At 40.8% G+C, this 14,927-nt stretch overlaps 1 protein-coding gene across 1 annotated transcript in view; it reads right to left on the minus strand.

The window, feature by feature from the left end:
* fam49bb (family with sequence similarity 49 member Bb) overlaps positions 1-14,927 on the minus strand; it is a 34,209-nt gene that overhangs the window by 16,110 nt on the left and 3,172 nt on the right. The window contains exon 2 of the mRNA XM_040127524.1: positions 7,630-7,721. The gene's annotated coding sequence lies outside the window, so the exon portion shown is untranslated. The remainder of the gene's footprint in view (positions 1-7,629; positions 7,722-14,927) is intronic.

Here is a 14,927-nt window from a genome sequence, read left to right on the forward strand (position 1 = left end):
GCCAACACAAGTAATGCTGGGCGACGGGGAGGTGCTGCGACAGAGTAAAGTACACACTCAGTCAGGAGCAGAGGGTTAGATAGAGTGGTTTTAACATGCATGAGGTGCATGAGGGAGGGGCGACATGCATTCTTGCACTTTGAGAGATGATTGTCATTTTCTAAAGCAAAAAGACCAAAAATTCTGCTGTTCCGGCTTCTTAAATGTGAATATTTGCTGGTTCTGTTAGTCTTCTATGATAGTAAATATAACTTTTTTGGGTTTTCAACTGTAGCAGTAGTACTGTAGTTCAAAACGAGACATTTAAAAATGTAAAGACATTTAAAAATGTAAATGTATTTTTTTACATTTTATACACTAAACAACTAATGCAACTAATGGATTCATTGAAAAGTGAATGGGGGCAAAGAATTGACAATAAAAAATAATTAATTGCAGTCCTACTTTTGATTTTAATGTGGTCTATCAATTATTTGGTGAGCATTTTTCCTTTTGTTTTTCATTTACAACTAATGCAGTTTCATTCTGATTTATCCTGCAGGAGCCTCTTTTTTTTTTTTTTTAAAAAAAAAAAAACAAAAAAACAAAACTCTTTTTTACTTTTACTTATTTATTGCAAAATCCTCCATAACAACTGTCACTAGTCAAACCCAGTGACCACCTGCAAAGACCCACCTGCCTTGTCCAGCCTCGTCTTATTACCCTCCACTAATGTGACCTGAATGTCTGACTGTGCCAGCGCTGGCACCTCACTGGTTGTTGGAAAGCAGCACCTGATCCAACCTCAGAAAGGATGAGAGCTGTCACTGTCCTCACCCTGCCGGATGACGTGGGCACTGCCCATCACCACCAGGCCTCCGCTGGTCCTCTACCGCCACCTTTCAGCCACTCTCAGACTGAGGCCGACCTACTGGCCGGCTGGCTGGCAGAGCTGCCAGGCCTCGCAGTGCTTCAATGCAGGCACTGGCAGCCTCGCGGGCTCTACTCCCTTGTGCTGTTTGAAATGAGGTCATTATAAGGACGGGGATTTGCGTGGCTGCATTTCAAAAGTCCACCAGAGGATCCTCAAGTGTACCAGAAAAAAAATTAGATTAAATTTCTACATTTTGAAGCTTTTTATATCTTATACTTCCACTCAAATTGCAGCCTGAGAATCATTTACAGATTACATAAACATGAACGAACACTGACTTTGTAGCTTGTATGGACTTTCCTCCCTTTGAGGGGTATTTTTTAGATAATGAGTTACTGTATGTAAACTGGTGGCTTAGTGATAGTGTAGTAAGAGAAGAGAAGTGCTGGCTGAGAGTCCACAGATACGGTATCAGAGAGAGCTTGTGGAATTGATACCCATCTCCCTCGGTGGCTGTAGTAGTACCCAGAAGTGCTGGTATGACCTGGGCACCACAGAGAGCCCGACGACAGTCTTGTTGTTGTTTTGAACCCCCCCACTGAGCCATCGCGTGCTCGCAGCGAGAGAGGGAGGGCTGCCTCTAAGGCCAGGGGCAGAGTCTGACAAGCAGAAGTCCGCACAGTTCTCTTATTGGCTGAGCCGATCTACCCGACAGCTCACTGTATCCATGGAGTCAAAAAAAAATTTGGTGCCATTGAAAACATTGCAGCAGCCAATCAGAGGCAAGCTCTAGGTGGGGAGCGAGTACAGTAGTAGTAGGACTTGAAAGCACATGAATATATTAATACAGATGAGGTAATGCGCCAAAAACAGCGGATTAGTAGTGGAGCGAAGAGAAATATTTAATCCCACTACTGATCACTTAGTGATCTAATGTGATTTTAATTTTTTTTATGTGCAGCTCAGCAAATTCACATTATTGTGATCACTTTATTAAGTGAAAAATAAAAAACAAAAACAAAATCAATACACTGATGTATATGAACTAATGCTGAATATAATGATACATGTTGTCACTTTGCTATAACTGAAATATATCAATAAAATGTCAAAATACTGGATATATAAACAGGAAAAATCCACACCCCATATATTTACAGATTGCAGCTGGGGTGGAAAAGGTTGAAGTTCATTTTGGTAAAGACACCAAAACAGTGCCACGCCCATGCAGCAGCCTGACCTCTGGATGGCACTGCCTTTTAATGTCTCCGTCTGTACCTCCCCTTTAATAAGCACACCGAGCAGCAGGGCCCAGCTGAAACCGAGCACTGCGGCAACGTCCTACAAAAACGGCTTGGGGGGCGATGGCTGGCAAATGTGAGGGAGGGATAGTGCTGACATTCCACTACTCGGCTGCAGCATGAGGATCCACGTGCCCTGCTGCTTTACTATGGAAGAAAAACAACGCCCTCCCCTCCCCAGCCCGGCGCAGACACAGCACGGAGCATCACGTGGGCTCCGCCGTGGAGAGGCTGAGAGCTTGCCTGGGGTGTGGAGGGGGGATGGGGAGAGGCAGTGGAGAGCGTGTGTTTATGTCTGAAATAATGTGGGTCTGGAAAAGAAAATGCACAGCTCATTTTTGTCTGTATATGATGTTTAAATAAAAAAAGACACCAAAACAGTAATGTAAATAATGATATGTGCTGAATATTATTGCGTGTGTGGAAGGGGAGGGATTTGAAGCGTCACACTGCGGCAGAGGCGGGCAGAGCTAGGCTGCTTTAAACTTGACCTAGATTCCCCGTGTGACACGCCACATTGCATTAGCCCACTCGGCCAGACCTGGACCCGCTGGAGCTCGCTGACACTGGCCCGTTTCGACAGGCAGAAAATGGGGGAGCACTTCCCAAATGGGGGCTGGCATGTGCCCCCCCTCACTCCTCCTCCCACCTTCTCCTCCCCCACTGAACTTCTCACCCCCTGACCATCTCCTGCCAATTCAACCCAGCTGACTAAAAATGGCTTAGGGGGACACGGCGATGAGGAAAGCGGGCTGGGGGTGGGGGTGGGGGTGGGCCCTGCCATTTGTTTGTTTATGGGGTTGAACTCGATTACCTCGTGGGCATGCCTGTATTGTTGAACCCGGGTAAACATCAGTTAATGCTCCCCTCACCCAGATTCTGTCAAATCAAAACAAACCTACAGGATGACTGAATCACGACTGAGGGCGATACTGCGATACTTGAAGTAACATCCACTATCAGCGGTCTCATCTTACTCCTGCTACCGCACAAGCAGCTAAAAATATTCCCTCCCTAAAAACAACTCCTACTAAGCTTCCTGCCTCATATCGCTGCAGCCGTGATGAACCCAATTAGCATGAACTGAAATGAACGCATGAAACCATTAGTTTGTCCAGAGAAGCAGATCAGAAGGGAGGATGAAAGTGAGAGCGCCTCATCCTCGGCTAAGCCCCTCTCTTTGGACGGCACCTGATGAAAGTTGGAAACCATGGCAACAGGCACATACACAAGAGTCAGCTAAAAAGCTGGCTCCATTGAAATCAAGCTCTATGAAGAGGCTCTTAGTGCCACTGTTCAGTCACACTAATACCACCATCAAAAACAAACAGAAAGGCACCGACGGATGGATGGCGTTAATTGCAGATCAATTCCTTTAACTGATAAAAAGGATGTTTGTAGGCCTCTACATCAACACCACAAGGGCCTGTATGATGATTCTCATTCAAAAAAGACTGGAAATATTGTGTGACAGATATATCTAACGAGTCGTAAGAGCTGTGAAACCAGTCCACGATGTATTGTAACAACTCCACACCAAAACCACCACTTTGATTCCCCTCTGCATCCACTGAACATCTGCCTCAGAAGGAAGCCCTCCCCACCCTGCCCTTGAGAGTCCTCTGACTTCTTCCTAGGATGTGTTAGGAAATCATTAAGGGGTGGATATTGACTCACTGTCGTCAGTCAAAGCAGCACCTCCCTTGGGGCAGCTGCCTCCTAAACCTATTCACATACTGATCTCCCCATTCTTCTGCTAAAACAGCCCCAAACCATCATGACCTTCTGACTGACTGTGACTCACCAACATCACTGCATCCTTAAGTCTAACTCGTTAAACATTAAGAGGCAGACTTCTTTATAATTCTGTGCAAAGACAAATTAAAACCTGATTGGTGTTGAAGAAATACAGTGGAACATTACCTTAAGTTTCTTTTTTTCCTGCTCAATATTACCCTAACAGGATTTTGGGTGGGGCACAGTAGAGGTTTTGGAGGGATAATGACGGTCAGATTGAAGAGTACCGGAGATTTTATTCATCAAGAGATGAGTGCCATCTGGAGGATGAAAACAGTTGTGCATGAATGGTAAGGAAGACCACTCCCAAACCTTACACTTTCACATAACAGCTTAAGGGATGCTTATGCTTGAAACATACAAACGTAAGTGAAAAGTGAGAGCACTTACGATGAGTTGTTGTTTTTTAAAAAATCTGTCACTTGTGAAAAATCTTTGCAGCAGATGATTGCAAAGAGTAAACATTTCTGACTCTAGTAACATGCCAGTTCCCTAGGACGAGGAGCAGCATTGATGACTGATCCAAGAGCACCATCCAGTGTTCACATGCAGAAACTTCAAGAGATGCAGGGCAGGAATTTCATTTTATAAAAACGGCACAGTATTCAAATAACATTTCTCTATACTAAATGTTAATTCCATGTTACATGATAATCTGCCCTACATTAAGGCTGTCCAACATGTACGCCTACAAAGGAATGACAGCAGCCCGACATTCTCCTCAAGGAAACCTCAGCAAGCAGTTACAGTGCCAGCCCTCCAGTGGCATAAATAATAGCTAACTGAGGAGAAGCTGGGAGCTTTTAGCTGACGTAACAAACCAATCTGTATATTACAGCCACTCAGACATATCATCTCAAATTACCTATGCAGCGGTTGAGGTCGAAGGAGGGCGGAAGCGTCTTCAGTATGCTGACTCAAGAGTGGAGCAAGTCATCTTTCCATTTAATAAAAAGACTTGTGACCATACCTTCTCATAGGTAAACTACTTAAATAGGCCAAATATACTGCTTTTGTTTTGGAGTGTAATTAATGGCATAACATTTGTTGGGAATCCCTGATTTTAGTGCTATAAAACTTAAACATCTGTATTGCCTGTGCACAATCCACCATCTACGCAGGTATGACACTACAAGGCTCCACCAGCTGGGGGCGGTATTGACCCACTTATGATCCTAGCAACAGGAGAGCCAAGAAAAGCTTCACCTCAGGCTACTGTACCACACCTCCCCCTGGCTTAGTGAGGCTAATCCATCCTAGATTATATTTTTTTATATTATATTATATTATATTATATTATATTATATTATATATAAAAAAAAAAAACTAATATATATATTATATATATATATATATATATATATATGTATGTATTTATATATATATATATATATATATATATATATAAAAAAAATTTTCTTTTTTTTTTTTTCCCCCCCACACAAAACTCAGCCCGCTGCATTAACTCAGCTCCATTCACCATTTATAAAGCACCACGTCCACTGCTCCCCTGTAACACCACGGGGTTGTGTGTTGCGCGCCAACTAAAGTAGCTTGCCATTCAGGCTATTTTAGTGAATAGATTTGAGTCTGACTAGGGCAACGCGGCAGCTTGACGTTAGCCCATACACACACCACATCTCACTCATGGGGACACACTGACTTAGTGATCCTATATATGAACAACCTGAGGCTTAGCTGTCAAATCGGTGCAGCATTCCAGCACCAGATCTTGGGCAATCTAATGATAGCTGTGTGTCATGGTAACAATCTCCAGGGATGAAAATACAACAGGGATGGGCAGACATGCGAGCAGGGGAGAAATGATGGGAGGTGTAATAGGGTGAGGTGAGGGCAAAAAAAGTTCCTTTTGCTGTGAAGGGAAATGGTAACAGGAAACATGAGTAAATCATTAGCTTAAAAAAAAAAAAAAAAAAGAAAAAAAAAAAGAACAAGAAAAGAAACCTGCACTAAAACTACACATTGCTAAAACATTCTGCTCTAAAATGAGGAACATGTAAGTCATCTGTGAGACTAAGAGCACTGAAGGTGAAAAACACATATTAAAAAGATTACAAACAAGTAACATGTGACTGTACAAGAAGTGTTGAGCCTCATGTCTGAGCTGCTTGTTAGTCGTGTGAGCAGTGACCCTGTGCCCTGTAGTTACATAAACACACTGGCCCGGGGGGGGGGGGGGCAGGAAGCTGCGAGCACCTACATTACTCTACTCCTTTTTATGGCCCACAATGCACTTCATTTCCTGTGCCAGCATTACACATGAACCCACAGCACGGCACATTAAGACTATAACAGGCGTAGGCGCACCACAAGCGGTCTTACATAATGATATGTCTGTATTGGTGAACAGGAGCTACTACTTCTACAGAGAATAAAACTTTCGAGTTTTTGCTCAAAATGTTTTAACCTCAGTGACAAAAGGTAATGATCGATAATGAAGTTGTAATTTGTCATTTTCAAAGGAAGAAACTGGCAATGCTCAAACTGCATTTCTACAGTTTTTATTATATTATTATTTATTAAGCAAATGGATCAGTTCCCCTTCAAGGTTTTTTTTTTTAAATTCAGACTGTAGGGGGTGAAAAGACACAGGAGGAACAGGATTTTATTCTGTAAAAACTGAGGGACAATGTCCATAGAGAGCAATGTAATATTAAGCCATCAATGTCCTTAATTACATTTTTTTTATCTCTAAAATGAGATGTGGATCCATTTTTCTAGTCAGTCTGACAACCGAAGGAACTTCGTTTAATGAGCTCTGGACAAAATCGTATATGAGGTGCAAAGTTAGAGCGCGAGGCATAAAACATGCCACTTGTATCTGGACATTTCAAACAGAATCTGTAATAACAGCAAAGTAAGTGAAACAACAGTTATACGATTTTTCCTCCCCACCTATACTGAGCCGACATCACCATGGAAAATACCACGAGTGGAAAGAAAGCAAAGTAACTGACTCAACAGCCATGTAGAGAAATGCCTCCATTGATTCAGTCCCTCAGTGTGCACAATGACCTAAATTACTTTTGAAAGCAATGGGAGAAATGCAGGCGCACAAAGAAGAGCGATGTAGAGTATTTTGTCTGTTACTCTCGGTAATCTGTTTGTCGAGCATTGCAGCCAATTCAAATTAGGATCAGGCAGTTATGCTCTTGAATAGATAGAAACAGACATGTAAACAAATAACAGCAGATACGTAGATATTAATCTGTAGTGCAGAATGAAAGCTTACAGTATGAAAACAGCCTAATTGTCAAATGTGCATCGACAAATATAATGCAGACATGCAACTTATAGACATGGAAAGAGGAATTAAACGAAAAGTTCACATTTATTTTAGCAACTATTTTAATTTTCGATTAATTGTTCATATTTTCAAACAAAAAAGCCAAACATTACCCAACTGTTGCTTCTTAATTGTGAGGGTTTGCTGCTTTTATTTGTCCTACGTAAATCAATTATCTTCAGGTTTTGGACTGTTTTTGGGAATTTTTCCCCCCATTTTCTGACACTAAATACGCCAAACAATTAATAGATAAACTAAGACAATAATCTGCAGATTACTCATAATAAAAATAACAGCTGTAGCCCGAAACCAATCCTTTGAAAAATAAACGTTCCCCAGACTTTCAGGTGAGACCTGGCATGAGGACTTACCAGCAGTGAAGCTGTGCGACTGTCAGTCAGGAGCAGGGAGGCCCGGCCTGGCAGGTGGCCCCGGGTCACGGTCCTCCAGCAGAGGTCAGCCTCTGAAACACAGTACAGTAAACAGTAACACAACATCAAAATGAAACTACCGACAAATGTGTATCAATCTAGGGCCTAAAAAAATGTACAATTTTGGGGTTCAATGCAAACACCAACAGCTAGAGACAACCTGTGGCATCATTACACCTTATTTAGACCGAATCCCACTATATGTTTTAAACTCACAAGTTCTGTTAATTTACTAGAATACCTGAAGGACTATTTTTGTGCATTTTCAGGTGGAGCAAGTGACACTTTGCCAGTGTTGGACAACACTACTGGTGCACACTTCATTCTACTGGTTACACCCATTGCAAAAGGTTGCATGTCATTTTGGTTCCCTTTTACACTAGGTGATAACTCACTAAAAATCACACGAAAGGGAAATATAGCATTACCAGAGATGTAACAGAGATGTTACCATGTTGAGGATGCAAGAACAGAGTTGCTATTATGTCCTACTGTACCTTCCTTGTGAAACATTAGCAAACTGCAGTGTTTTTAAAAAAACAAGGAACAAATAGATGCACATTTAAAAAAAAAAAAAAAAAAAAAAAAAAAAACACACCACTTCCTATGGTGCAACACTTCCTCTGATTCACTTAGGTTTGCTACAAGCCTCCCTGCTTCCTCTTGTATGAGCACCAGGACTTAATTCACAGTTTTAAGATTCGACACAGTCTCTGTAAGCCACAAGCTCGATTCACAAGTTCTGCAGCCCTACTTGAATGTACAAGCTCATTTGACCATTAGGACCAAGGCACATCTCTCTTCGCCAGCGTGCATACAAATGCACGGCAATAGCGGTGGTGTTGGTCATGCATGAATGTGATCAGACTTCAAACCCTGAAACCTCAAACCAGCAAGAATGGTGAGAGCTGTGGGAGAGTCCGCCGGGAAAGCAAACAGGATTAAATTCAACACTGTCTTATTTCAGCATTGAGTCCACTCTTGCTTTTATTTTTCTAGTTTGCACTTTTCACAAAGACAAAAAAAAAAAACCCCAAAACATCCTTCTGAACCTGAAAAATGACGGTTTAACAGCCTCTTCTCTTATCTCTCATTCTATCAGAGGCTTTGTTTCATGCAAACTGACTGCGACATGCTCTTAATCCAATAGAGCTGACTTGTCACAGGGGACTTTCTGGCTGACATCTGTGGCATCATGGGAGTCAGCTATGCATCATGCTTACAGCTGGAGGGCACAACATATGGCCAAAACAGCCCGTGAATAAGCAAATGAGGTTTTAGAGGTTAATGTTGGACCTACAGTATGCGGAACAGTACATTAGGATTTTCTAAACTATTCTCCCGCTTCATGGTCTTCATGATGGTAATGAGATTTTTTTTTTTTTTCATTAAAAGGAAACTACAACAACCTAAGCCAGGATTATTAGAACAATGGAGCTCAGAGTATTAAAATAACAAGTAACTTGATGTATTTCAAGATGAAAAAGGTTGTAAGGTTGAAAAACAGGGGTCAGCTGTTCCTCATTTTTTCAATTGTCAGACATTCAGAATTGCTATTGGGGTCATTACAAAACACTCTTAAAATGGAAAAACTTCAAGCATGCATTTGATGCCAGGTGTTTGGTACTTTCAGACAGTTTTTGATACTCTATGCTACTGACACATTTCAGTCCGTACCAAAAAAAGGAATGAGGTTATAAAAGTAGTGCAGAGCAAACAATTTAAAAAACAATGGCTAACAGGATGCTCTGGTCATACACCAAAGTCTAATGTTGACCTGATGGTGGCACGAGATGACGTGTTAAGTGATCACCAAAGTCATTATTATTCATCCTGACAGGGGAAAGAATGTGTGGACCCAATTCCAAGAATGTTTAATACAGCAGTTAAGACATTTCACTCAAAACCACAAATATGAACCTCATGATGGGGCTAGAGGAAAAGTCATGGGATCATCAAAAGCGATTAGGACTCCTCCTATGGGGACCATTAACGTGCGTGAAAAAGTTTAAGGCAATTCAATCAATAATTGATTCAACTTTGCTCATCCCTCCTAGCAACAATTAAATCCATGTTATTAGGGGGAAAAAAAACTACAGTCACAGTTAACCAGTGTAACTGCTAACTATTTGGTGTTTCTAAAAAATCTAAGGTATCTGCTTGTCACATGAGAAGTTCTCTGTCCTGACAAAAACTTGAAAGAAGTGATTTAAATAAAGACCAAGTCGGGGGCTAGAATATTAATGGCAGTAGGAGGTTAAAGTTTAAGAAATCAGCTATTAAATATCCTTAAAATCATACACCACAACTTCAGTAAACCTTACACAGTTTGCTTTATTCCCACAGGATGAGAGGCAATAACACTAATGCTGCTCAGTGTATTTTCTCTGAACTAAAAGCTCACTTCCTGCTGTTTCAAATGCTCATTTCCTTGTTTGGATTTGTCACTTACAGAGTCACAGTGTACAGTAGCTACATATCAAAACTGAAAATGTTGTGTACAAGAACAGTGTTATGAGGCTGAAACATCAAAACATCTCCGGTTTGTAGGAGCAATAATAAGTCAGCATACTACGTATATTTGTTTGGTTTTCATTTATTCCACCACATGAAGGGGTCAGTAATTTTGCACCAACATGTGGAGGCCTGCTGCAGACTGTGTGTGATACAGACAGCAAAACAAGTGCTGCATCAATGGGATCTATATGTGGAGCCTGTCCATTTGTCACGCAAATGGATAACTTAAAGGTGTATTATATAACTGAATATGCAATATAAACTGTAAAGAGACCGATCTTCAAATTTCACTTTTCAGCTATTGAGAAATGTTTAAATTGAAATGTTGTATTGCTGGTATCATTCCATTTAGTAGCTGTCCTGGGGTTCGCTATCATGTCACACTGTCTTCCTCAGCAGATGATCTTAACTGGTTTTGTTTGTAGATGTTCCATTTTTATGGTTTCCACAGTCAAGAGTGATTTTTAAATCTTAACTTTTAGGGCCACATAGATCATAAGTCCTTGAAACATGGAAATTTGAACATCTACATTTGCAGGACAACTGGGTAACTCCATCTGCAGAGGAAGACTGCGTGATACAATCGAAAGCTCCAGAACTGCTACTAAATTGACCTTCTGGTGAGATTATTTCGACCAGTATAACTTGTTTAAGAGTCCATTTAAAACAGTAATAAATCTGACATTACTGTAGCTGTATAACTGATGTCTGTGTTAGTGTGTGTACGGATGATTGAGGACCAGTCAGTACAGAACTGAAGCATGTGGCACTTGGATACAAATCCGTCCTTGTGGCGTTAGTTTAAACACCACTGAATAAAACTTCCATTAAAACTCAAGTTGCCATGACAACTTGTGTTCCCCTTAGCCTATTGGTGAGCGAGGACAGAGGAGGGATATCGACTGAAGGTGCTGGAGCCAAAAGAGCACAGCGGAGCCCCTGTGGAAAAATCATTTCATTAAGAAAACTCCCACAGATCAGTTACATGGAGTGGAGATGCTCAAACTGAAATGTCACGACAAATGACTTGCTGAGGGCTCGTTCCTCTCATCTCGATTCAGAAACGGTTTACAGCATGCCAGGCAACTACAATCAATCAACTAACCAGACAGTGGTAGAGAGGTTTATTATTAGCATTACTGCAATCTTTATTATTATAGTCAGTGTGAGCTTTTGTAAGGAGCAGCCTTAAATAACTTTTCCAACAACATCAATGTACTGACATGACTGTAACTAGAGACAGACTGATGAGGGGGGTGGCCAAAAATGTTTCTGTTATCTTTAGTAAATAAGCATAAAACAACAGTATTACGGAGTGCAGTAAAAACTATGTGTAAGAAATTGTGAAAAGACATTTTAACATGGAGAAGAAAATGCAAACGAGCTGGTGGTTATGCTCCAGAGTCCCTGAATGTAGTAAAACGAAACTCAGAGCTTTATAAGCCCATTTTCATTTGGATATTAATGTTTGAAATTAACTGGGGCTGCAGTTAGTAACGATTAGCCTTTTGATTATTTTTTCGATTAATTAATTAATTGCTCATCAGAAAATAGTGCAAAAATGTCCATCATGGTTTCCTAGAGTCTAAGGTGACATCTTCAAAACCCAAAGATATTCAGTTTATAATCATATAAAACAGAAAAAAGCAGAAAAATGTATTTTCTGTCTGTCAACTAATCGTTGCAGCTCTAAAATAAACACCTTTTTCTGAAAAATAAAACCCCCAGATAACAAGCCCTATGCACTGCACTACAGTACTACAGCTTTGGCCAAAAGAAGAATATAATCATTTATCACTACAATAAATAGAACTACATAAATATCCCAATATATGGAACTACATATATGTGACTCACATATATCAGGATACATATTTTCATACTTGTTGTGAAATTCTTACTAAAAAAGTAAAAAGCGAGACAAAATTCCACCTCAGGTTTATGTGACTGTTTAACATTATGCGGAGTGTGAGGACGGTGGCAGCACAGCAACAGTTTCATGCGAAAACTGAATTTCCTGCTGGTCTGCCATCTGCGGCAAAACCCCTCCGTAGCCACTGACATGTAGGTGGCCACATGAGGATCTCTTGCCTGCCTGCTTTAACATGCTACAATAAAAGCATCAAAGCATCACTAGGGTAAACAAAGCTTAGTTTCTATGTGTTGGCTGCAACACTTAAACCACTTTACATTTTACCAATTTAACTTTAATTTTTTTAATAATGTAGGTCTATCAAATAACCTGCTTCAGAAAACCCTTTAGAAATCCTGATCTCAACAGTCTCTTTTCTCTAATCTGAGCCTGGAGCAACTTTCTTTGCATGTGTGGGGGCAGGGGTACACAAAGTAGCAGCTTTTTTTTCCTTTTTCTTTTGAGTAGGCCATGTATTTATAGCCTTATGGTGAGAGATTCAATGAAAAGTCCACTTGGCTTTTTTTCCACATTTACTCTGAAAATGCTGCTGCTGAAAACAGGGAGCAATAAATGAAAGCATCCTGTTGGAGGCCTTTGGATGGACTGCCTACAGGAGGAGAAAAAAAAATTAAAAACAAACAAATAAAGATATGAGACCGCTCTCTCTCTCTCTTCTCATTATGTGCATGCTTAGGGCTTCAGTTAAGCCAACATCACAGGACGGAAGTGAGAAAGTTGAGAGGAATGCTCGGGTCTACCAGCATAGCCTGTGCTGCAGATCAGAAACTGGCACATGCACTGACTCATACACAACGGCGACACACATCAAAAGTATATTACTCGCCACTGCCAAAGCCTACAAACACACGCCCCTGCAGCTAGGACATCAACAGCTCTGGACCATCTTTCTCTGCTCATTTAACAGCAATCTGCGATATTAAATAAATCTGTTTGTGGACCGAACAGCAGGGAGAGTGCAAGAGCACTTGATTCTTCCTCATGTACGGATTCATAGTACACAAACACACACAACGACCACAAAATCCATATCCCTATTTTAAAGCACGTTGGAGCTTTGTAGAATGTAAATAGAAAATGAAATCAAGACATTGTTTTTAATATAAGTACATTTATTTAACCAGGAGAAGGGCCTCACTGATATCAAAACCTCTTACAGGCATGTCCTGGCCAAGACAGCAGCAGCACATAGAACATAAAACATCTGGGTTACAAAAAACATAGACCACAAACTAAAATAGATAATTTATGAAGATAATAATCAAGTGTCAAACAGATATGATCAGAGGAATAATGTAAAGTTGATCAAACTCAGCAGTCACTACACTGTTTCGAGGAATACAGTCAGTGTCTGACTGACACGGGTATGTCTTCATTGCAACTATGATCTGCTTATGGACAAGAGCAGGCATGCAATAGCAACTGAGGAGGAAGAATTGTGTGTACTCGAAGGGGAAATGAGATTACTCAAGAGAAGTGCAGGACCGTGATTTGTTTCATATTGTAAAATGACACAATTTCTACAACACTAAAGAAAAATATATCACTCGGCTAGGTGGTGAATTAACACTGTCATAAGTCAAGCGCCTTTAAAAGCATATATTCAAAACAAGAGAAAGCATTGCAGAAATTCAATGATGACGAGGTCACCAACTCCTCTGGATTAAGCCATGTCATGATCATGGTGTTAGAGCAAAATGCTGAACAGGCCAAATCATTTAGAGGAAGTTAATCCAAATAACTGCACAAACAGCATTATGCTATAGAGAGGGATCAATACAGCTCTGTTCTGCATAAAACTAAGACAGCAGCACCTGGACTAGCATGCTGCCTGTAGTATGAAGTGAACAGCCCTGCACAAATGTGTAAGTCTTAAAATACAGTTTTGTTTGGGGACTGTTTCGGTGAGCTGCTGGTTAGTTTTTGTAGCTGCTGTGGACTGCATTATATTACACAAGTGATCATGTTATTGTGTCCACCCAATACAGATCACAACAGCCCTATACTATGGCAAAAAAACCTAGATGAGCACTGAATAAAAAAAGGAATATAAGAAGGTTAAAACACTGTACACTAAATAAACGCATGCTGACTGCATTAAACATCACAACACTGCAGTAAAACCACACATTGGTACATCAACTGAATGTGTTACAGCTGTGACTCAACTAGACGAGATGTATAGACTGTGTGTGTGTGTGTGTGTGTGTGTGTGTGTGTGTGTGTGTGTGTGTGTGCGTGCGTGCGTGCGTGCGTGCGTGCGTCTGCGAGTGGACCCACTTGCCACCGGAAATATAATAAATAGTCTGAGTGCAGCAGACTTCCATGAACCTCATACTTTGAATAACTTAACCCCAAGAGCAGCTCAGTGACACTGGGTGTGCTCAAGGGAGTGGGGCTGCAGAAAGGGGTCCGCACCCCTCAGCGGCTTCCAGACATTCTTGTGAAGTCAACGATTTATTCACTAGAAAACTGTCCCGATGAGGTAATATCCAAAAATGTATATTGTAATCATAAGTTTTATTCTCACTACTGTTTGCCTAATCAATGCACGGACAGTTTATAGAAGAAAAAAAAACAAACAAACAAAAATGAATGTGACATGAAAATGTCTTAGTAGTTCTGTCTTAAAGGTCCTTGGGAAGACTCTTGGAAAAATGATTAATAATTAAAACTGCCTACCATTAGACTTACTCTACTCTCGTGTTATCACCCAAGCTACAGTGTCTACAGTTGTCCGAACTAGAAAACGCATTTGCTGGAGAAAGTCTGTGGAAAATCTTCCCTC

This window comes from Xiphias gladius, chromosome 5, assembly GCF_016859285.1.
Source record: "Xiphias gladius isolate SHS-SW01 ecotype Sanya breed wild chromosome 5, ASM1685928v1, whole genome shotgun sequence".
Lineage (NCBI taxonomy): Eukaryota > Metazoa > Chordata > Actinopteri > Istiophoriformes > Xiphiidae > Xiphias > Xiphias gladius.